This window comes from Colletes latitarsis, unplaced genomic scaffold, assembly GCF_051014445.1.
Source record: "Colletes latitarsis isolate SP2378_abdomen unplaced genomic scaffold, iyColLati1 scaffold0007, whole genome shotgun sequence".
Classification (NCBI taxonomy): domain Eukaryota; kingdom Metazoa; phylum Arthropoda; class Insecta; order Hymenoptera; family Colletidae; genus Colletes; species Colletes latitarsis.
In genome coordinates, this window is record NW_027488367.1 from 25,765,580 (window position 1) to 25,791,273 (window position 25,694).

Consider the following 25,694-nt stretch of genomic DNA (forward strand, 5'->3'; position numbering starts at 1 on the left):
GCTAGATCCTGGGCTTTTTCTGGATTGCATCACGTAGTAATGAAGTACAACACTGAAACAGTCAATTAAACCTGGTTTCCATCAATATCTTAGAGGACAACGCAAGTTAGGTCTGGGATAGCTCTGGGATTTGCCCTCATCAGGCTCATACTTTCCGCGTTTTTCACATACTTGTTGAACAGATCCTGGGTTTTTTCTGGTTTGGATCACGTAGTAATGTGGGACCACACTGAAACAATCAATTAAACCTGGTCTTGATAAATATTTTAGAGGATAACGTATGTTAGGTCTGGGATAGGTCGGGGATTAGCCCTCATCAGACTCATACTTTCGCACACTTCACATACTCGTTGAACAGATCCTGGGTTTTTTCTGGTTTGGATCACGTAGTAATGTGGAACCACACTGAAACAATCAATTAAACCTGGTCTTGATAAATATTTTGGAGGATAACGCATGTTAGGTCTGGGTTAGGTCTAGGATTAGCCCTTGTCAGGCTCATACTTTCGCATATTTCTCATACTTCATGGCTAGATCCTGGGCTATTTCTGGTTTGGATCACGTAGTAATGTGGTACCACACTGAAACAGTCGATTAAACCTGGTTTCGATCAATATTTTAGAGGATAACGCATGTTAGGCCTAGGTTAGGTCTGGGATTTTCACTCATCAGACTCATACTTCCGCATTCTTCACATACTTGTTGAACGGATCCTGGGTTTTTTCTGGTTTGGATCACGTAGTAATGTGGGACCACACTGAAACAGTTCATTAAACCTGGTTTCGCTCAATATTTTAGAGGATAACGCATGTTAGGTCTAGGTTAGGTCTGGGATTTGCTCTCATCAGGCTCATTCTTTCGCATATTTCTCATACTTGGTGGCTAGATCCTGGGCTTTTTCTAGATTGCATCACGTAGTAATGTAGCACCACACTGAAACGGTCAATTAAACCGGGTTTCGATCAATATTTTAGAGGATAACGCATGTTAGGTCTGGGATAGGTCTGGGATTTGCCTTCATCAGGCTCATACTTTCCGCGTTTTTCACATACTTGTTGAACACATCATGGGTTTTTTCTGGTTTGGGTCACGTAGTAGTGTGATACCACACTGAAACAGTCGATTAAACCTGGTTTCGATCAATATTTTAGAGGATAACGCATGTTAGGTCTAGGTTAGCCCTGGGATTTTCACTCATCAGACTCATACTTTCGCATTCTTCACATACTTGTTGAACTGATCCTGGGTTTTTTCTGGTTTGGATCACGTAGTAATGTGGTATCACACTGAAACAGTCGATTAAACCTGGTATCGATCAATATTTTAGAGGATAACGCATGTTAGGTCTAGGTTAGCCCTGGGATTTGCCCTCATCAGGGTCATACTGCCGCAGTTTTAACATACTTGTTGAACGGATCCTGGGTTTTTTCTGGTTTGGTTCACGTAGTAATGTGGTACCACACTGAAACATTCAATTAAACCTGGTCTTGATAAATATTTTAGAGGATAACGCATGTTAGGTTTGGGTTAGGTCTAGGATTTGCCCTCATTAGGCTCATACTTTCGCATATTTCTCATACTTCATGGCTAGATCCTGGGCTGTTTCTGGATTGTATCACGTAGTAATGTGGTACCACGCTGAAACAGTCGATTAAACCTGGTTTCGATCACTATTTTAGAGGATAACGCAAGTTAAGTCTGGGATAGGTCTGGGATTTGACCTCATCAGACTCATACTTTCGCGTTTTTCACATACTTGTTGAACAGATCCTGGGTTTTTTCTGGTTTGGATCACGTAGTAGTGTGGTACCACACTGAAACAGTCCATTAAACCTGGTTGCGATCAATGTTTTAGAGGATAACGCATGTTAGGTCTGGGTTAGGTCTAGTATTTGCCCTCATCAGGCTCATTCTTTCGCATATTTCTCAAACTTAATGGCTAGATCCTGGGGTTTTTCTGGATTGCATCACGTAGTAATGTAGTACCACACTGAAACATTCAATTAAACCTGGTCTTGATAAATATTTCAGAGGATAACGCATGTTAGGTCTTGGTTAGGTCTAGGATTTGCACTCATCAGGCTCATACTTTCGCATATCTCTCATACTTCATGGCTAGATCCTGGGCTATTTCTGGATTGGATCACGTAGTAGTGTGGTACCACACTGAAACAGTCCATTAAACCTGGTTGCGATCAATGTTTTAGAGGATAACGCATGTTAAGTCTTGGTTAGGTCTAGTATTTGCCCTCATCAGGCTCATTCTTTCGCATATTTCTCAAACTTAATGGCTAGATCCTGGGGTTTTTCTGGATTGCATCACGTAGTAATGTAGTACCACACTGAAACATTCAATTAAACCTGGTCTTGATAAATATTTCAGAGGATAACGCAAGTTAGGTCTGGGATAGGTCTTGGATTTGCCCTCATCAGGCTCATACTTTCGCATATTTCTCATACTTCATGGCTAGATCCTGGGCTATTTCTGGATTGGATCACGTAGTAAAGTGGTACCACACTGAAACATTCAATGAAACCTGGTCTGGATAAATATTTTAGAGGATAACGCATGTTAGGTTTGGGTTAGGTCTAGGATTTGCCCTCATTAGGCTCATACTTTCGCATATTTCTCATACTTCATGGCTAGATCCTGGGCTGTTTCTGGATTGTATCACGTAGTAATGTGGTACCACGCTGAAACAGTCGATTAAACCTGGTTTCGATCACTATTTTAGAGGATAACGCAAGTTAAGTCTGGGATAGGTCTGGGATTTGACCTCATCAGACTCATACTTTCGCGTTTTTCACATACTTGTTGAACAGATCCTGGGTTTTTTCTGGTTTGGATCACGTAGTAGTGTGGTACCACACTGAAACAGTCCATTAAACCTGGTTGCGATCAATGTTTTAGAGGATAACGCATGTTAGGTCTGGGTTAGGTCTAGTATTTGCCCTCATCAGGCTCATTCTTTCGCATATTTCTCAAACTTAATGGCTAGATCCTGGGGTTTTTCTGGATTGCATCACGTAGTAATGTAGTACCACACTGAAACATTCAATTAAACCTGGTCTTGATAAATATTTCAGAGGATAACGCATGTTAGGTCTTGGTTAGGTCTAGGATTTGCACTCATCAGGCTCATACTTTCGCATATCTCTCATACTTCATGGCTAGATCCTGGGCTATTTCTGGATTGGATCACGTAGTAGTGTGGTACCACACTGAAACAGTCCATTAAACCTGGTTGCGATCAATGTTTTAGAGGATAACGCATGTTAAGTCTTGGTTAGGTCTAGTATTTGCCCTCATCAGGCTCATTCTTTCGCATATTTCTCAAACTTAATGGCTAGATCCTGGGGTTTTTCTGGATTGCATCACGTAGTAATGTAGTACCACACTGAAACATTCAATTAAACCTGGTCTTGATAAATATTTCAGAGGATAACGCAAGTTAGGTCTGGGATAGGTCTTGGGTTTGCCCTCATCAGGCTCATACTTTCGCATATTTCTCATACTTCATGGCTAGATCCTGGGCTATTTCTGGATTGGATCACGTAGTAAAGTGGTACCACACTGAAACATTCAATGAAACCTGGTCTGGATAAATATTTTAGAGGATAACGCATGTTAGGTCTGGGTTAGGTCTAGGATTTGCCGTCATCAGGCTCATTCTTTCGCATATTTCTCATACTTGATGGCTAGATACTGGGCTTTTTCTGGATTGCATCACGTCGTAATGTAGTTCCACACTGAAACAGTCAATGAAACCTAGTTCCCATCAATATTTTAGAGGACAACGCAAGTTAGGTCTAGGTAAGGCCTGAGATTTTCACTGATCAGACTCATACTTTCGCATTCTTCACATACTTGTTGAACGGATCCTGGGTTTTTTCTGGTTTTGATCACGTAGTAATGTGGTACCACACTGAAACATTCAATTAAACCTTGTTTTGATAAATATTTTAGAGAATAACGCATGTTAGGTCTGGGTTAGGTCTAGGATTTGCCCTCATCATGCTCATACTTTCGCATATCTCTCATACTTCATGGCTAGATCCTGGGCTATTAGTGGATTGGATCATGTAGTATTGTGGCACCACACTGAAACAGTCAATTAAACCTGGTTTTGATCAATATTTTAGAGAATAATTCATGTTAGGTCTAGGTTAGGTCAGGGATTTGCTCTCATCAGGCTCATTCTTTCGCATATTTCTCATACTTGATGGCTAGATCCTGGGCTTTTTCTGGATTGCATCACGTAGTAATGAAGTACAACACTGAAACAGTCAATTAAACTTGGTTTCCATCAATATTTTAGAGGACAACGCATGTTAGGTCTAGGTTAGGCCTGGGATTTGCCCTCATCAGGGTCATACTGTCGCAGTTTTAACATACTTGTTGAACGGATCCTGGGTTCTTTCTGGTTTGGTTCACGTAGTAATGTGGTACCACACTGAAACATTCAATTAAACCTGGTCTTGATAAATATTTTAGAGGATAGCGCATGTTAGGTTTGGGTTAGGTCTAGGATTTGCCCTCATCAGGCTCATTCTTTCGCATATTTCTCAAACTTGATGGCTAGATCCTGGGCTTTTTCTGGATTGCATCACGTAGTAATGTAGTACCACACTGAAACATTCAATTAAACCTGGTCTTGATAAATATTTCAGAGGATAACGCATGTTAGGTCTGGGTTAGGTCTAGGATTTGCACTCATCAGGCTCATACTTTCGCATATTTCTCATACTTCATGGCTAGATCCTGGGCTTTTTCTGGATTGCATCACGTAGTAATGAAGTACAACACTGAAACAGTGAATTGAACCTGGTCTCCATCAATATCTTAGAGGACAACGCAAGTTAGGTCTGGGATAGGTCTTGGATTTGCCCTCATCAGGCTCATACTTTCGCATATTTCTCATACTTCATGGCTAGATCCTGGGCTATTTCTGGATTGGATCACGTAGTAAAGTGGTACCACACTGAAACATTCAATGAAACCTGGTCTGGATAAATATTTCAGAGGACAACGCAAGTTAAGTCTGGGATAGGTCTCGGATTTGACCTCATCAGACTCATACTTTCGCGTTTTTCACATACTTGTTGAACAGATCCTGGGTTTTTTCTGGTTTGGATCACGTAGTAGTGTGGTACCACACTGAAACAGTCCATTAAACCTGGTTGCGATCAATATTATAGAGGATAACGCATGTTAGGTTTGGGTTAGGTCTAGTACTTGCCCTCATCAGGCTCATTCTTTCGCATATTTCTCAAACTTGATGGCTAGATCCTGGGCTTTTTCTGGATTGGATCACGTAGTAATGTGGTACCACACTGAAACATTCAATTAAACCTGGTCTTGATAAATATTTTAGAAGATAACGCATGTTAGGTCTGGGTTAGGTCTAGGATTTGCCCTCATCAGGCTCATACTTTCGCATATTTCTCATACTTCATGGCTAGATCCTGGGATATTTCTGGATTGGATCTCGTAGTAAAGTGGTACCACACTGAAACATTCAATGGAACCTGGTCTGGATAAATATTTTAGAGGATAACGCATGTTAGGTCTGGGTTAGGTCTCGGAATTGCCCTCATCAGGCTTATTCTTTCGCATATGTCTCATACATGATGGCTAGATCCTGGGCTTTTTCTTGATCGCATCACGTAGTAATGAAGTACAACACTGAAACAGTCACTTAAACCTGGTTTCCATCAATATCTTAGAGGACAACGCAAGTTAGGTCTGGGATAGGTCTGAAATTTGCCCTCATCAGGCTCATACTTTCGCGTTTTTCACATACTTGTTGAACAGATCCTGGGTTTTTTCTGGTTTGGATCACGTAGTAATGTGGTACCACGCTGAAACAGTTGATTAGACCCGGTTTCGATCAATATTTTAGAGGATAACGCAAGTTAAGTCTGGGATAGGTCTGGAATTTGACCTCATCAAACTCATACTTTCGCGTTTTTCACATACTTGTTGAACAGATCCTGGGTTTTTTCTGGTTTGGATCAGGTAGTAATGTGGGACCACACTGAAACAGTCAATTAAACCTGGTTTCGATCAATATTTTAAAGAATAATTCATGTTAGGTCTAGGTTAGGCCTGGGATTTTCACTCATCAGACTCATACTCTCGCATTCTTCAGATACTTGTTGAACGGATCCTGGGTTTTTTCTGGTTTGGATCACGTAGTAATGTGGGACCACACTGAAACAATCAATTAAACCTGGTCTTGATAATTATTTTGGAGGATAACGCATGTTAGGCCTGGGTTAGGTCTAGGATTTGCCCTCATCAGGCTCATACTTTCGCATATATCTCATACTTCATGGCTAGATCCTGGGCTGTTTCTGGATTGTATCACGTAGTAATGTGGTACCACGCTGAAACAGTCAATTAAACCTGGTTTCGATCAATATTTTGGAGGATAATGCAAGTTAGGTCTGGGATAGGTCTAGGATTTGCCCTCATCAGGCTCTTACTTTCGCATATTTCTCATACTTCATGGCTAGATCGTGGGCTTTTTCTGGATTGGATCACGTAGTACAGTGGTACCACACTGATACATTCAATGAATCCTGGTCTGGATCAATATTTTAGAGGATAACGCATGTTAGGGCTAGGTTAGCCCTGGGATTTTCACTCATCAGACTCATACTTTCGCACACTTCACATACTCGTTGAACAGATCCTGGGATATTTTCTGGTTTGGATCACATAGTAATGTGGTACCACTCTGAAACAGACGATTAAACCAGGTTTCGATCAATATTTTAGAGGATAACGCATGTTAGGTCTGGGTTAGGTCTACGATTTGCCCTCATCAGGCTCATACTTTCGCATACTTCTCATACTTCATGGCTAGATCCTGGGCTGTTTCTGGATTGTATCACGTAGTAATGTGGTATCACGCTGAAACAGTCAATTAAACCTGGTTTCGATCAATACTTTAGAGGATAACGCAAGTTAGGTCTGGGATAGGTCTAGGATTTGCTCTCATCAGACTCATTCTTTCGCATATTTCTCATACATGTTGAACAGATCCTGGGTTTCTTCTGGTTTGGGTCACGTAGTAAAGTGGTACCACACTGAAACATTCAATGAAACCTGGTCTGGATAAATATTTTAGAGGATAACGCATCTTAGGTCTGGGTTAGGTCTAAGTTTTGCCCTCATCAGGCTCACAGTTTCGCGTTTTTCACCTACTTGTTGAACAGATCCTGGGTTTTTTCTGGTTTGGATCACGAAGTAGTGTGGTACCACACTGAAACAGTTAATTAAACCTGGTTTCGATCAATATTTTAGAGGATACCGCAAGTTAGGTCTGGGATAGGGCTGGGATTCGCCCTAATCAGGCTCATACTTTCGCGTTTTTCACATACTTGTTGAACTGATCCTGGGTTTTTTCTGGTTTGGATCACGTAGTAATGTGGTACCACACTGAAACAATCAATTAAACCGGGTCTTGATAAATATTTTAGAGGATAACGCATGTTAGGTCTGGGTTAGGTCTGGGATTTGCCCTCATCAGGCTCATACTTTCGCATATTTCTCATACTTTATGGCTAGATCCTGGGCTGTTTCTGGATTGTATCACGTAGTAATGTGGTACCACGCTGAAACAGTCAACTAAACCTGGTTTCGATCAATATTTTGGAGGATAACGCAAGTTAGGTCTGGGATAGGTCTAGGATTTGCCCTCATCAGGCTCTTACTTTCGCATATTTCTCATACTTCATGGCTAGATCCTGGGCTATTTCTGGATTGGATCACGTAGTAAAGTGGTACCACACTGAAACATTCAATGAAACCTGGTCTGGATAAATATTTTAGAGGATAACGCATCTTAGGTCTGGGTTAGGTCTAAGATTTGACCTCATCAGGCTCACAGTTTCGCGTTTTTCACATACTTGTTGAACAGATCCTGGGTTTTTTCTGGATTGGATCACGAATTAGTGTGGTACCACACTGAAACTGTCCATTAAACCTGGTTTCGCTCAATATTTTAGAGGATAACGCGTGTTAGGTCTAGGCAAGGTCTGGGATTTGCTCTCATCAGGATCATTCTTTCGCATATTTCTCATACTTGATGGCTAGATCCTGGGCTTTTTCTGGATTGCATTACGTAGTAATGTAGTACCACACTGAAACAGTCAATGAAACCTGGTTTCCATCAATATTTTAGAGGACAACGCAAGTTAGGTTTAGGTAAGGCCTGAGATTTTCACTGATCAGACTCATTCTTTCGCATATTTCTCATACATGTTGAACAGATCCTGGGTTTTTTCTGGTTTGGATCACGTAGTAATGTGGTACCACACTGAAACAACCAATTAAACCTGGTCTTGATAAATATTTTAGAGGATAACGCATGTTAGGTCTGGGTTAGGTCTAGGATTTGCCCTCATCAGGCTCATACTTTCGCATATTTCACATACTTCATGGCTAGATCCTGGGCTGTTTCTGGATTGTATCACGTAGTAATGTGGTACCACGCTGAAACAGTCAACTAAACCTGGTTTCGATCAATATTTTGGAAGATAACGCAAGTTAGGTCTGGGATAGGTCTAGTATTTGCCCTCATCAGGCTCTTACTTTCGCATATTTCTCATACTTCATGGCTAGATCCTGGGCTATTTCTGGATTGGATCACGTAGTAAAGTGGTACCTCACTGAAACATTCAATGAAACCTGGTCTGGATAAATATTTTAGAGGATAACGCATCTTAGGTCTGGGTTAGGTCTAAGATTTGCCCTCATCAGGCTCACAGTTTCGCGTTTTTCACATACTTGTTGAACAGATCCTGGGCTTTTTCTGGTTTGGATTACGTAGTAATGTGGTACCACACTGAAACATTCGATTAAACCTGGTTTCGATCAATATTTTGGACGTTATCGCACGTCAGGGCTAGGTTTGGTCTGGGATTTGCCCTCATCAGGTTCATACTTTCGCAGTTTTAACATACATGTTGACCTGATCGAGGGTTTTTTCTGCTTTGGATCACGTAGTAAAGTGGAACCACACTAAAACAGTCAGTTAAACCTGGACACGACCAATATTTTAGAGGATAACGCATTTTAGGTCTGGGTTAGGCCTGGGATTTGCCCTCATCAGGCTCAAACTTTCGCATATTTTTCATACCTGTTGGGCAGATCCTTGGATTTTACTGGATTGGATCACGTAGTAATGTGGTACCACTCTGAAACAGCCGATTAAACCTGGTTTTGATCAATATTTTTGATGATAACGCATGTTAGGTCTGGGTTAGGTCTAGGATTTGCCTTCATCAGACCCATACTTTCGCATTCTTCACATACTTGTTGAACAGATCCTGGGTTATTTCTGGTTCGGATCACGTAGTAAAGTGGTACCACACTGAAACAGTCGATTAATCCTGGTCTCCAACAATATTTTAGAGGATAACGCATGTTAGGTCTAGGTTAGGCCTGGGATTTGCCTTCATCAGACTCATACTTTCGCATTTTTCACATAGTTGTTGTACAGATCCTGGGTTTTCTCTGGCTTGAATCACGTGGTAATGTGGTACCACACTGATAGAGTCCATGAAACCTGGTTTCGATCAATATTTTAGAGGATAACGGATGTTAGGTCTATGTTAGGCCTGGGATATGCCCTGATCAGACTCAAACTTTCGCATATTTCTCATACTTGTTGTACAGATCCTGGGTTTTCTCAGGCTTGAATCACGTGGTAATGTGGTACCACACTGGTAGAGTCCATGAAACCTGGTTTCGATCAATATTTTAGAGGATAACGGATGTTAGGTCTATGTTAGGCCTGGGATATGCCCTGATCAGACTCAAACTTTCGCATATTTCTCATACATGTTGGCCAAATCCTGGGCTATTTCTGGTTTGGATCAGGTAGTAATGTGGTACCACTCTGAAACAGTCGATTAAAACTGGCTTCGATCAATATTTTTGAGGGTAACGCATGTTAGGTCTGGGTTAGGTCTAGGATTTGCTCTCATCTGGCTCATTCTTTCGCATTTTTCGCATACTCGTTGGCCAGATCCTGGGCTTTTTCTGGTTTGGATCACGTGGTAATGTGGTACCACACTGAAACAGTCGACTAAACCTTGTTTCGATCAATATTTTAGACGATATCGCATGTTAGGTCTGGGATAGGTCTGGGATTTGCCCTCATCAGGGTCATACTTTCGCATTTTTCGCATACTAGTTGGCCAGATCCTGGGCTTTTTCTGGTTTGGATCACGTAGTAAAGTGGAACCACACTGAAACAGTCGATTAATCCTGGTCTCGAACAGTATTTTAGAGGGTAACGCATGTTAGGTCAAGCTTAGGCCTGGGATTTGCCCTCATCAGGCTCATACTTTCGCATTTTTCACATACTTGTTGTACAGATCCTGGATTTTTTCTGGCTTGAATCACGTGGTAATGTGGTACCACACTGATACAGTCGATTAATCCTGGTCTCGAACAATATTTTAAAGGATAACGCATGTTAGGTCTAGGTTAGGCCTGGGATTTGCCCTCATCAGACTAATAGTTTCGCGTTCCTCACATACTTGTTGAACGGATCCTGGGTTTTTCCCTGGTTTGGATCACGTAGTAATGTGGTACCACACTGAAACAGTCGATTAATCCCGGTCTCGATCAATATTTTATAGGATAACGCAAGTTAGGTCTGGGATAGGTGTGGGATCTGCCACTCATCAGGCTCATACCTTCGCATTTCCCACATCCTTTTGGCCAGATCCTGGGCTTTCACTGGTCTGGATCACGTAGTAATGTGGTACCACACTGAAACAGTCGATTAATCCCGGTCTCGATCAATATTTTATAGGATAACGCAAGTTAGGTCTGGGATAGGTCTGGGATTTGCCCTCAACAGACACATAGTTTCGCGTTTTTCACATACTTGTTGAACAGATCCTGAGCTTTTTCTGGTTTGGATCACGTAGTAATGTGGTACCACACTGAAACCGTCCATTAAACCTGGTTTCGAACAATATTCTAGAGAATAACGCGTGTTAGGTCTTGGTTAGATCTCGGATATGCTCTCATCACGCTCGTACTTTCGCATATTTCTCATACTTGATGGCCAGATTCTGGGCTTTTTCTGGTTTGAATCACGTAGCAATGTGGTACCACACTGAAACAGTCGATTAATCCCGGTCTCGATCAATATTTTATAGGATAACGCAAGTTAGGTCTGGGATAGGTGTGGGATCTGCCCCTCATCAGGCTCATACCTTCGCATTTCTCACATCCTTTTGGACAGATCCTGGGCTTTCACTGGTCTGGATCACGTAGTAATGTGGTACCACACTGAAACAGTCCATTAAGCCTGGTTTCGATCAATATTTTAGAGGATAACTCATGCTAGGTCTGGGATAGGTCTGGGATTTGCCCTCATCAGGCTAATGGTTTCGCGTTTTTCACACACTTGTTGAACAGATCCTGGGCTTTTTTTGGTTTGGATCACGTAGTAATGTGGTACCACACTGAAACAGTCGATTAGACCTGGTTTCGATCAATATTTTAGACGATATCGCATGTTAGGTCTGGAATAGGTCTGGGATTTGCCCTCATCAGGGTCATACATTCGCTTTTTTCGCATACTCGTTGGCCAGATCCTGGGCTTTTTCTGGTTTGGATCAGGTAGTAATGTGGTACCACACTGAAACAGTCGATTAAACCTGGTTTCGATCAATATTTTAGACGATATCGCATGTTAGGTCTGGGATAGGTCTGGGATTTGCCCTCATCAGGGTCATACTTTCGCATTTTTCGCATACTCGATGGCCAGATCCTGGGCTTTTTCTGGTTTGGATCACGTAGTAAAGTGGTACCACACTGAAACAGTCGATTAATCCTGGTCTCGAACAATATTTTAGAGGATAACGCATGTTAGGTCTGGGATAGGTCTGGGATTTGCCCTCATCAGGCTAATAGTTTCGCGTTTTTCACATACTTGTTGAACAGATCCCGGGCTTTTTTTGGTTTGGATCACGTAGTAAAGTGGTACCACACTGAAACAGTCGATTAATCCTGGTCTCGAACAATATTATAGACGATATCGCATGTTAGGTCTGGGATAGGTCTGGGATTTGCCCTTATCAGGGTCATACTTTCGCATTTTTCGCATACTCGTTGGCCAGATCCTGGGCTTTTTCTGGTTTGGATCACGTAGTAAAGTGGTACCACACTGAAACAGTCGATTAATCCTGGTCTCGAACAATATCTTAGACGATATCGCATGTTAGGTCAGGTATAGGTCTGGGATTTGCCCTCATCAGGGTCATACTTTCGCATTTTTCACATACTTGTTGAACAGAACCCTGGCTTTTTCTGGTTTGGATCACGTAGTAATGTGGTACCACACTGAAACAGTCGATTAATCCCGGTCTCGATCAATATTTTATACGATAACGAAAGTTAGGTTTGGGATAGGTGTGGGTTCTGCCCTCACCAGGCTCATACCTTCGCATTTCTCACATACTTGTTGGCCAGATCCTGAGCTTTCACTTGTCTGGATCTCGTAGTAATGTGGTACCACACTGAAACAGTCCATTAAACCTGGTTTCGATCAATATTTTAGAGGAGAACTCATGCTAGGTCTAGGTTAGGCCTAGGATTTGCCCTCATCAGACCCATGCATTCGTATTCCTCACATACTAGTTGAACAGTTCCTGGGTTATTTCTGGTTTGGATCAGGTAGTAATGTGGTACCACTCTGAAACAGTCGATTAAGACTGGTTTCGATCAATATTTTAGATGATAACGCATGTTAGGTCTGGGTTAGGTCTAGGATTTGCCCACATCTGGCTCATTCTTTCGCATTTTTCGCATACTCGTTGGCCAGATCCTGGGGTTTTTCTGGTTTGGATCACGTAGTAATGTGGCACCACACTAAAACAGTCGATTAAACCTGGTTTCGATCAATATTTTAGACGATATCGCATGTTAGGTCTGGGATAGGTCTGGGATTTGCCCTCATCAGGGTCATACTTTCGCATTTTTCACATACTTGTTGAACAGAACCCTGACTTTTTCTGGTTTGGATCACGTAGTAAAGGGGTACCACACTGAAACAGTCGATTAATCCCGGTCTCGATCAATATTTTATGGGATAACGAAAGTTAGGTCTGGGACAGGTGTGGGTTCTGCCCTCACCAGGTTCATGCCTTCGCATTTCTCACATACTTGTTCGCCAGATCCTGAGCTTTCACTTGTCTGGATCTCGTAGTAGTGTGGTACCACACTGAAACAGTCCATTAAACCTGGTTTCGATCAATATTTTAGAGGATAACTCATGCTAGATCTAGGTTAGGCCTAGGATTTGCCCTCATCAGGGTCATACTTTCGCATACTTCACATACTAGTTGTACAGTTCCTGGGTTATTTCTGGTTTGGATCAGCTAGTAATGTGGTACCACACTGAAACAGTCGATTAAACCTGGTTTCCATCAATATTTTTGAGGGTAACGCATGTTAGGTCTAGGTTAGGCCTGGGATTTTCACTCATCAGACTCATACTTTCGCATACTTCACATACTTGTTGAATAGATCCTGGGTTTTTTCTGGTTTGGATCACGTAGTAATGTGGTACCACACTGAAACAGTCGATTAAACCTGGTTTCGATCAATATTTTTGAGGGTAACGCATGTTAGGTCTAGGTTAGGCCTGGGATTTTCACTCATCAGACTCATACTTTCGCATTCTTCACATACTTGTTGAACAGATCCTGGGTATTTCCCTGTTCTGGATCACGTAGTAATGTGGTACCACACTGTAACATTCAATTAAACCTGGTCTTGATAGATATTTTAGAGGATAACGCATGTTAGGTCTGGCATAGGTCTGGAATTTGCCCTCATCAGGCTCATACCTTCGCATTTCTCACATCCTTTTTGCCAGATCCTGGGCTTTCACTGGTCTGGATCACGTAGTAATGTGGTACCACACTGAAAGAGTCCATTAAACCTGGTTTCGATCAATATTTTAGAGGATAACGCATGTTAGGTCTAGGTTAGGCCTGGGATTTGCCCTCATCAGACACAAACTTTCGCATATTTCTCATACTTGTTGGGCAGAACCTTGGATTTTTCTGGATTGGATCACGTAGTAATGTGGTACCACAGTGAAACAGTTAATTAAACCTGGATACGACCAATATTTTAGAGGATACACCATGTTAGGTATGGGATTGGTCTGGGATTTGCCCTCATCAGGGTCATACTTTCGCATACTTCACATACTAGTTGAATAGTTCCTGGCTTATTTCTGGTTTGGATCAGCAAGTAATGTGGTACCACACTGAAACAGTTGATTAAACTAGGTTTCGATCAATATTTTACATGATAACGCATGTTAGGTCTGGGATAGGTCTGGGATTTGCCCTCATCTGGCTAATATTTTCGCGTTTTTCACATACTTGTTTATCAGATCCTAGGTTTTTTCTGGTTTGGATCACGTAGTGATGTGGTACCACAATGAAACAGTCGATTAAACCTGGTTTCGATCAATATTTTTGAGGATAACACATGTTAGGACTAGGTTTGGTCTGGGATTTGCCCTCATCAGGTTCATACTTTCGCAGTTTTAACATACATGTTGACCTGATCGAGGGTTTTTTCTGCTTTGGAACACGTAGTAAAGTGGAACCACACTGAAACAGTCGATTAAACCTGGTTTCGATCAATATTTTAGACGATATCGCATGCTAGGTCTGGGATAGGTCTGGGATTTGCCCTCATCAGGCTCATTCTTTCGCATTTTTCGCATACTCGTTGGCCAGATCCTGGGGTTTTTCTGGTTTGGATCACGTAGTAATGTGGCACCACACTGAAACAGTCGATTAAACCTGGTTTCGATCAATATTTTAGACGATATCGCATGCTAGGTCTGGGATAGGTCTGGGATTTGCCCTCATCAGGCTAATAGTTTCGCGTTTTTCACATACTTGTTGAACAGATCCTGGGCTTTTCTTGGTTTGGATCACGTAGTAAACTGGTACCACACTGAAACAGTCGATTAATCCTGGTCTCGAACAATATTATAGACGATATCGCATGTTAGGTCTGGGATAGGTCTGGGATTTGCCCTCATCAGGGTCATACTTTCGCATTTTTCGCTTACTCGATGGCCAGATCCTGGGCTTTTTCTGGTTTGGATCACGTAGTAAAGTGGTACCACACTGAAACAGTCGATTAATCCTGGTCTCGAACAATATTTTAGAGGATAACGCATGTTAGGTCTAGGTTAGGCCTGGGATTTGCCCACATCGGGCTCATACTTTCGCATTTTTCACATACTTGTTGAACAGAACCCTGGCTTTTTCTGGTTTGGATCACGTAGTAAAGTGGTACCACACTGAAGCAGTCGATTAATCCCGGTCTCGATCAATATTTTATAGGATAACGCAAGTTAGGTCAAGGTTAGGCCTGGGATTTGCCCTCATCGGGCACATACCTTCGCATTTTTCACATACTTGTTGAACAGAACCCTGGCTTTTTCTGGTTTGGATCACGTAGTAAAGTGGTACCACACTGAAACAGTCGATTAATCCCGGTCTCGATCAATATTTTATAGGATAACGCAAGTTAGGTCTGGGATAGGTCTGGGATTTGCCCTCAACAGGCACATAGTTTCGCGTTTTTCACATACTTGTTGAACAGATCCTGAGCTTTTTCTGGTTTGGATTACGTAGTAATGTGGTACCACACTGAAACATTCGATTAAACCTGGTTTCGATCAATATTTTGGACGTTATCGCATGTTAGGTCTGGGATAGGTGTGGGATTTGCCCTCATCAAGGTCATACTTTCGCATACTTCACATACTAGTTAACAGTTCCTGGGTTATTTCTGGTTTGGATCAGCGAGTAATGTGGTACCACACTGAAACTGTCGATTAAACCAGGTTTCGATCAATATTTTGGACGTTATCGCATGTTAGGTCTGGGATAGGTCTGGGATTTGCCCTCATCAAGGTCATACTTTCGCATACTTCACATACTAGTTGAACAGTTCCTGGGTTATTTCTGGTTTGGATCAGCGAGTAATGTGGTACCACACTGAAACAGTCGATTAAACCTGGTTTCGTTCAATATTTTAGACGATATCGCATGTTAGGTCTGGGATAGGTCTGGGATTTGCCCTCATCTGGCTCATTCTTTCGCATCTTTCGCATACTCGTTGGCCAGATCCTGGGGTTTTTCTGGTTTGGATCACGTAGTAATGAGGCACCCCACTGAAACAGTCGATTAAACCTGGTTTCGATCAATATTTTCGACGATATCGCATGCTAGGTCTGGGATAGGTCTGGGATTTGCCCTCATCAGGCTAATAGTTTCGCGTTTTTCACATACTTGTTGAACAGATCCTGGGCTTTTTTTGGTTTGGATCACGTAGTAAAGTGGTACCACACTGAAACAGTCGATTAATCCTGGTCTCGAACAATATTATAGACGATATCGCATGTTAGGTCTGGGATAGGTCTGGGATTTGCCCTTATCAGGGTCATACTTTCGCATTTTTCGCATACTCGTTGGCCAGATCCTGGGCTTTTTCTGGTTTGGATCACGTAGTAAAGTGGTACCACACTGAAACAGTCGATTAATCCTGGTCTCGAACAATATTATAGACGATATCGCATGTTAGGTCTGGTTTAGGTCTGGGATTTGCCCTTATCAGGGTCATACTTTCGCATTTTTCGCATACTCGTTGGCCAGATCCTGGGCTTTTTCTGGTTTGGATCACGTAGTAAAGTGGTACCACACTGAAACAGTCGATTAATCCTGGTCTCGAACAATATTATAGACGATATCGCATGTTAGGTCTGGGATAGGTGTGGGATCTGCCCCTCATCAGGCTCATACCTTCGCATTTCTCACATCCTTTTGGCCAGATCCTGGGCTTTCACTGGTCTGGATCACGTAGTAATGTGGTACCACACTGGAACATTCAACTAAACCTGGTCTTGATAAATATTTTAGAGGATAACGCATGTTAGGTCTGGCATAGGTCTGGAATTTGCCCTCATCAGGCTCATAGTTTCGCGTTTTTCACATACTTGTTGAACAGATCCTGGGCTTTTTCTGGTTTGGATCACGTAGTAATGTGGTACCACACTGAAACAGTCCATTAAACCTGGTTTCGATCAATATTCTTGAGAATAACGCATGTTAGGTCTTGGTTAGGTCTCGGATATGCTCTCATCACGCTCGTACTTTCGCATATTTCTCATACTTGATGGCCAGATTCTGGGCTTTTTCCGGTTTGAATCACGTAGTAATGTGGTACCACACTGAAACAGTCGATTAATCCCGGTCTCGATCAATATTTTATAGGATAACGAAAGTTAGGTCTGGGACAGGTGTGGGTTCTGCCCTCACCAGGCTCATGCCTTCGCATTTCTCACATACTTGTTCGCCAGATCCTGAGCTTTCACTTGTCTGGATCTCGTAGTAGTGTGGTACCACACTGAAACAGTCCATTAAACCTGGTTTCGATCAATATTTTAGAGGATAACTCATGCTAGGTCTAGGTTAGGCCTAGGATTTGCCCTCATCAGACCCATACTTTCGTATTCCTCACATACTAGTTGAACAGTTCCTTGGTTATTTCTGGTTTGGATCAGGTAGTAATGTGGTACCACTCTGAAATAGTCCATTAAGCCTGGTTTCGATCAATATTTTAGAGTACACTCATGCTAGGTCTGGGATAGGTCTGGGATTTGCCCTCATCAGGCTAATTGGTTCGCGTTTTTCACATACTTGTTGAACAGATCCTGGGCTTTTTTTGGTTAGGATCACGTAGTAATGTGGTACGACACTGAAACAGTCGATTAAACCTGGTTTCGATCAATATTTTCGACGATATCGCATGCTAGGTCTGGGATAGGTCTGGGATTTGCCCTCATCAGACCCATACTTTCGTATTCCTCACATACTAGTTGAACAGTTCCTTGGTTATTCCTGGTTTGGATCAGCTAGTAATGTGGTACCACACTGAAACAGTCGACTAAACCAGGTTTCGATCAATATTTTTGAGGGTAACGCATGTTAGGTCTAGGTTAGGCCTGGGATTTTCACTCATCAGACTCATACTTTCGCATACTTCACATACTTGTTGAATAGATCCTGGGTTTTTTCTGGTTTGGATCACGTAGTAATGTGGTACCACACTGAAGCAGTCGATTAAACCTGGTTTCGATCAATATTTTTTAGGGTTACGCATGTTAGGTCTTGGTTAGGCCTGGGATTTTCACTCATCAGACTCATACTTTCGCATTCTTCACATACTTGTTGAACAGATCCTGGGTTTTTCCCTGGTTTGGATCACGTAGTAATGTGGGACCACACTGAAACATTCATTTAAACCTGGTCTTGATAAATATTTTAGAGGATAACGCATGTTAGGTCTGGCATAGGTCTGGAATTTGCCCTCATCAGGCTCATAGTTTCGCGTTTTTCTCATACTTGTTGGGCAGATCCTTGGATTTTTCTGGATTGGATCACGTAGTAATGTGGTACCACAGTGAAACAGTTAATTAAACCTGGATACGACCAATATTTTAGTGGATACACCATGTTAGGTATGGGATAGGTCTGGGATTTGCCCTCATCAGGGTCATACTTTCGCATACTTCACATACTAGATGTACAGTTCCTGGGTTATTTCTGGTTTGGATCAGCTAGTAATGTGGTACCACACTGAAACAGTCGATTAAACCAGGTTTCGATCAATATTTTAGATGAAAACGCATGTTAAGTCTAGGTTAGGCCTGGCATTTGCCCTCATCAGACTCATACTATCGCATTCTTCACATACTTGTTGAGCAGATCCCTGGCTTTTTCTGGTTTGGATCACGTAGTAATGTGGTACCACACTGAAGCAGTCCATTAAACCTGGTTTCGATCAATATTTTAGAGGATAACGCATGTTAGGTCTGGGATAGGTCTGGGATTTGCCCTCATCAGACTCATACTTTCGCATACTTCACATACTTGTTGAATGGATCCTGGGTTTTTTCTGGTTTGGATCACGTAGTAATGTGGTACCACACTGAAACAGTCGATTAAACCTGGTTTCGATCAATATTTTAGAGGATAACGCATGTTAGGTCTGGGATAGGTCTGGGATTTGCCCTCATCAGACTCATACTTTCGCATACTTCACATACTTGTTCAATAGATCCTGGGTTTTTTCTGGTTTGGATCACGTAGTAATGTGGTACCACACTGGAACAGTCGATTAAACCTGGTTTCGATCAATATTTTTGGGGGTAACGCATGTTAGGTCTAGGTTAGGCCTGGGATTTTCACTCATCAGACTCATACTTTCGCATACTTCACATACTTGTTGAATAGATCCTGGGTTTTTTCTGGTTTGGATCACGTAGTAATGTGGTACCACACTGAAACAGTCGATTAAACCTGGTTTCGATCAATATTTTCGAGGGAAACGCATGTTAGGTCTAGGTTAGGCCTGGGATTATCACTCATCAGACTCATACCTTCGCATTTCTCACATCCTTTTGGCCAGATCCTGGGCTTTCACTGGTCTGGATCACGTAGTAATGTGGTACCACAGTGAAACAGTTAATTAAACCTGGATACGACCAATATTTTAGAGGATACACCATGTTAGGTCTGGGATAGGTCTGGGATTTGCCCTCATCAGGGTCATACTTTCGCATTTTTCACATACTTGTTGAACAGAACCCCGGCTTTTTCAGGTTTGGATGACGTAGTAAAGTGGTACCACACTGAAACAGTCGATTAATCCCGGTCTCGATCAATATTTTATAGGATAACGCAAGTTAGGTCTGGGATAGGTGTGGGATCTGCCCTCATCAGGCTCATACCTTCGCATTTCTCACATACTTGTTGGCCAGATCCTGGGTTTTCTCTGGTCTGGATCACGTAGTAATGTGGTACCATACTGAAACAGTCCATTAAACCTGGTTTCGATCAATATTTTAGAGGATAACTCATGCTAGGTCTGGGATAGGTCTGGGATTTGCCCTCAACAAGCTCATAGTTTCGCGTTTTTCACATACTTGTTGAACAGATCCTGGGCTTTTTCTGGATTGGATTACGTAGTAATGTGGTACCACACTGAAACATTTGATTAAACCTGGTTTCGATCAATATTTTGGACGATATCGCATGTTAGGTCTGGGATAGGTCTGGGATTTGCCCTCATCAGGGTCATACTTTCGCATACTTCACATACTAGTTGAACAGTTCCTGGGTTATTTCTGGTCTGGATCAGCGAGTAATGTGGTATCACACTGAAACAGTCGATTAAACTAGGTTTCGATCAATATTTTACATGATAACGCATGTTAAGTCAAGGTTAGGCCTGCGATTTGCCCTCATCAGACTCATACTTTCGCATTCTTCACATACTTGTTGAACAGATCCTGGGTTTTTCCCTGGTTTGGATCACGTAGTAATGTGGTACCACACTGAAACATTCAATTAAACCTGGTCTTGATAAATATTTTATAGGATAACGCAAGTTAGGTCTGGGATAGGTGTGGGATCTGCCCTCATCAGGCTCATACCTTCGCATTTCTCACATACTTGTTGGCCAGATCCTGGGTTTTCTCTGGTCTGGATCACGTAGTAATGTGGTACCATACTGAAACAGTCCATTAAACCTGGTTTCGATCAATATTTTAGAGGATAACTCATGCTAGGTCTGGGATAGGTCTGGGATTTGCCCTCAACAAGCTCATAGTTTCGCGTTTTTCACATACTTGTTGAACAGATCCTGGGCTTTTTCTGGATTGGATTACGTAGTAATGTGGTACCACACTGAAACATTTGATTAAACCTGGTTTCGATCAATATTTTGGACGTTATCGCATGTTAGGTCTGGGATAGGTCTGGGATTTGCCCTCATCAGACTCATACTTTCGCATACTTCACATACTTGTTCAATAGATCCTGGGTTTTTTCTGGTTTGGATCACGTAGTAATGTGGTACCACACTGAAACAGTCGATTAATCCCGGTCTCGATCAATATTTTATAGGATAACGCAAGTCAGGTCTGGGATAGGTGTGGGATCTGCCCCTCATCAGTATCATACCTTCGCATTTCTCACATCCTTTTGGCCAGATCCTGGGCTTTCACTGGTCTGGATCACGTAGTAATGTGGTACCACACTGAAAGAGTCCATTAAACCTCGTTTCGATCAATATTTTAGAGGATAACGCATGTTAGGTCTAGGTTAGGCCTGGGATTTGCCCTCATCGGACTCAAACTTTCGCATATTTCTCATACTTGTTGGGCAGATCCTTGGATTTTTCTGGATTGGATCACGTAGTAATGTGGTACCACAGTGAAACAGTTAATTAAACCTGGATACGACCAATATTTTAGAGGATACACCATGTTAGGTCTGGGATAGGTCTGGGATTTGCCCTCATCAGGGTCATACTTTCGCATTTTTCACATACTTGTTGAACAGAACCCCGGCTTTTTCAGGTTTGGATGACGTAGTAAAGTGGTACCACACTGAAACAGTCGATTAATCCCGGTCTCGATCAATATTTTATAGGATAACGCAAGTTAGGTCTGGGATAGGTGTGGGATCTGCCCCTCATCATGCTCATACCTTCGCATTTCTCACATCCTTTTGGCCAGATCCTGGGCTTTCACTGGTCTGGATCACGTAGTAATGTGGTACCACACTGAAACAGTCCATTAAGCCTGGTTTCGATCATTATTTTAGAGGATAACTCATGCTAGGTCTGGGATAGGTCTGGGATTTGCCCTCATCAGGCTAATAGTTTCGCGTATTTCACATACTTGTTGAACAGATCCTGGGCTTTTTTTGCTTTGGATCACGTAGTAATGTGGTACCACACTGAAACAGTCGATTAAACCAGGTTTCGATCAATATTTTAGATGATAACGCATGTTAAGTCTAGGTTAGGCCTGGGCTTTGCCCTCATCAGACTCATACTATCGCATTCTTCACATACTTGTTGAACAGATCCCTGGCTTTATCTGGTTTGGATCACGTAGTAATGTGGTACCACACTGAAACAGTCGATTAAACCTGGTTTCGGTCAATATTTTTGAGGGTAACGCATGTTAAGTCTAGGTTAGACCGGGGATTTTCACTCATCAGACTCATACTTTCGCATTCTTCACATACTTGTTGGACAGATCCTGGGTTTTTTCTGGTTCCGATCACGTAGTAATGTGGTACCACACTGAAACAGTCGATTAAACCTGGTTTCGATCAATATTTTAGAGAATAATTCATGTTAGGTCTGGGTTAGGTCTGGGATTTGCTCCCATGAGGCTCGTACTTTCGCATATTTCTCATACTTGATGGCCAGATTCTGGGCTTTTTCTGGTTTGGATCACGTAGTAATGTGATGCCACACTGAAACAGTCAATTAATACTGGTCTTGATAAATATTCTAGAGGACACCACATGTTAGGTCTGGGTTAGGTCTAGGATTTGCCCTCATCAGGCTCATACTTACGCATTTTTCACATACTTGTTGAACAGATCCCTGGCTTTTTCTGGTTTCGAACACGTTGTAAAGTGTTACCACACTGAAACGGTCAATTAAACCTGGTTTTGATGAATATTTTAGGGGATAACGCAAGTTATGTCTGGGATAGGTCAGGGATTTGCCTTCATCTGGCTCATACTTTCGCGTTTTTCACATACTTGTTGAACTGATCCTCGGTTTTTTCTGGTTTGGATCACGTAGTAATGTGGTACCACACTGAAACAGTCCATTAAACCTGGTTTCGATAAATATTTTAGAGGACAACGCATGTTAGGTCTGGGTTAGGTCTAGGATTTGCCATCATCGGGCTCATACATTCGCACACTTCTCATTCTTCTTGGCCAGATCCTGGGCTTCCACTGGTTTGGATCACGTAGTAATGTGATGCCACACTGAAACAGTCAATTAATCCTTGTCTTGATAAATATTTTAGAGGATAACGCAAGTTATGTCTGGGTTAGTTCTGGGATTTGCCCTCATCAGGATCAGACTTTCGCGTTTTTCACATACTTGTTGAACAGATCCTGGTTTGGATCACGTAGAAATGTGTTACCACACTGAAACTGTCGATTAAACCTGGTTTCGATCAATATTTTAGAGAATAATTCATGTTAGGTCTGGGTTAGGTCTGGGATTTGACCTCATCAGGCTCAGACTTTCGCGTTTTTCACATACTTGTTGAACAGATCCTGGGTTTTTTCTGGTTCGGATCACGTAGTAATGTGGTACCACACTGAAACAGTCGATTAAACCTGGTCTCGATCAATATTTTAGAGAATAATTCATGATAGGTCTGGGTTAGGTCTGGGATTTGCTCTCGTCAGGCTCTTACTTTCGCATATTTCTCATTCTGGATGGCTAGATCCTGGGCTTTTTCTGGATTGGATCACGTAGTAATGTGGTACCACACTGAAACAGTCAATTAAACCTGGTTTCGATCAATATTTTATAGGATAACGCAAATTAGGTCTAGGTTAGGCCTGGGATTTGCCCTCATCAGGGTCATACCTTCGCATTCTTCACATACTTGTTGAACAGATCCTGGGTTTTTTCTGGTTCGGATCACGTAGTAATGTGGTACCACACTGAAACAGTCGATTAAACCTGGTTTCGATCAATATTTTAGAGAATAATTCATGTTAGGTCTGGGATTTGCTCTCATGACGCTCGTACTTTCGCATATTTCTCATTCTTGATGGCCAGATTCTGGGCTTTTTCTGGTTTGGATCACGTAGTAATGTGATGCCACACTGAAACAGTCAATTAATCCTGGTCTTGATAAATATTCTAGAGGACACCGCATGTTAGGTCTGGGTTAGGTCTAGGATTTGCCCTCATCAGGCTCATTCTTTCGCGTTTTTCACATACTTGTTGAACAGATCCTGGGTTTTTTCTGGTTCGGATCACGTAGTAATGTGGTACCACACTGAAACAGTCGATTAAACCTGGTTTCGATCAATATTTTTGAGGATAACGCATGTTAGGTCTGGGTTAGGCCTGGGATTTCCACTCACCAGACTCATACTTTCGCATTCTTCACATACTTGTTGAACGGATCCTGGGTTTTTTCTGGTTTGGACCACGTAGTAAAGTGGTACCACTCAAAGACAGTCAATTAAACCTGGTTTCGGTCAATATTTTAGAGGATAACGCATGTTAGGTCTGGGTTAGGTCGGGGATTTGCCCTCGTCAGGCTCATACTTTCGCATATTTCTCATACTTCATGACTAGATCCTGGGCTTTTTCTGGATTGGATCACGTAGTAATGCGGTACCACACTGAAGCAGTCAATTAAACCTGGTTTCGATCAATATTTTATAGGATAACGCAAATTAGGTCTATGTTAGGCCTGGGATTTGCCCTCATCAGGGTCATACTTTCGCATTCCTCACATACTTGTTGAACATATCATGGGTTTTTTCTGGTTCGGATCACGTAGTAATGTGGTACCACACTGAAACATTCAATTAAACCTTGTCTTGATAAATATTTTGGAGGATAACGTATGTTAGGTCTGGGTTAGGTCTAGGATTTGCCCCCATCAGGGTCATACTTTCGCATTCTTCACATACTTTTTGAACAGATCCTAGGTTTTTTCTGGTTTGGATAACGTAGTAATGTGGTACCACACTGAAAGAGTCGATTAAGCCTGGTTTCGATCAATATTTTTGAGGATAACGCATGTCAGGTCTAGGTTAGGTCTGGGATTTGCTCTCGTCAGGCTCATACTTACGCATTTTTCACATACTTGTTGAACAGATCCCTGGCTTTTTCCGGTTTCGATCACGTTGTAAAGTGTTACCACACTGAAACGGTCAATTAAACCTGGTTTTGATGATTATTTCAGGGGATAACGCAAGTTATGTCTGGGATAGGTCTGGGATTTGCCCTCATCAGGCTCATACTTTCGCGTTTTTCACATACTTGTTGAACAGATCCTGGGTTTTTTCTGGTTCGGATCACGTAGTAATGTGGTACCACACTGAAACAGTCAATTAATCCTGGTCTTGATAAATATTCTAGAGGACACCACATGTTAGGTCTGGGTTAGGTCTAGGATTTGCCCTCATCAGGCTCATTCTTTCGCGTTTTTCACATACTTGTTGAACAGATCCTGGGTTTTTTCTGGTTCGGATCACGTAGTAATGTGGTACCACACTGAAACTGTCGATTAATCCTGGTTTCGATCAATATTTTAGAGAATAATTCATGTTAGGTCTGGGTTAGGTCTGGGATTTGACCTCATCAGGCTCAGACTTTCGCGTTTTTCACATACTTGTTGAACGGATCCTGGGTTTTTTCTGGTTCGGATCACGTAGTAATGTGGTACCACACTGAAACATCCAATTAAACCTGGTCCTGATAAATATTTTAGAGGATAACGCATGTTAGGTCTGGGTTAGTTCTGGGATTTGCCCTCATCAGGCTCAGACTTTCGCGTTTTTCACATACTTGTTGAACAGATCCTGGGTTTTTCTGGTTTGGATCACGTAGTAACGTGGTACCACACTGAAACAGTCGATTAAACCTGGTTTCGATCAGTATTTTTGAGGATAACGCATGTTAGGTCTAGGTTAGGTCTGGGATTTGCTCTCGTCAGGCTCTTACTTTCGCATATTTCTCATTCTTGATGGCTAGATCCTGGACTTTT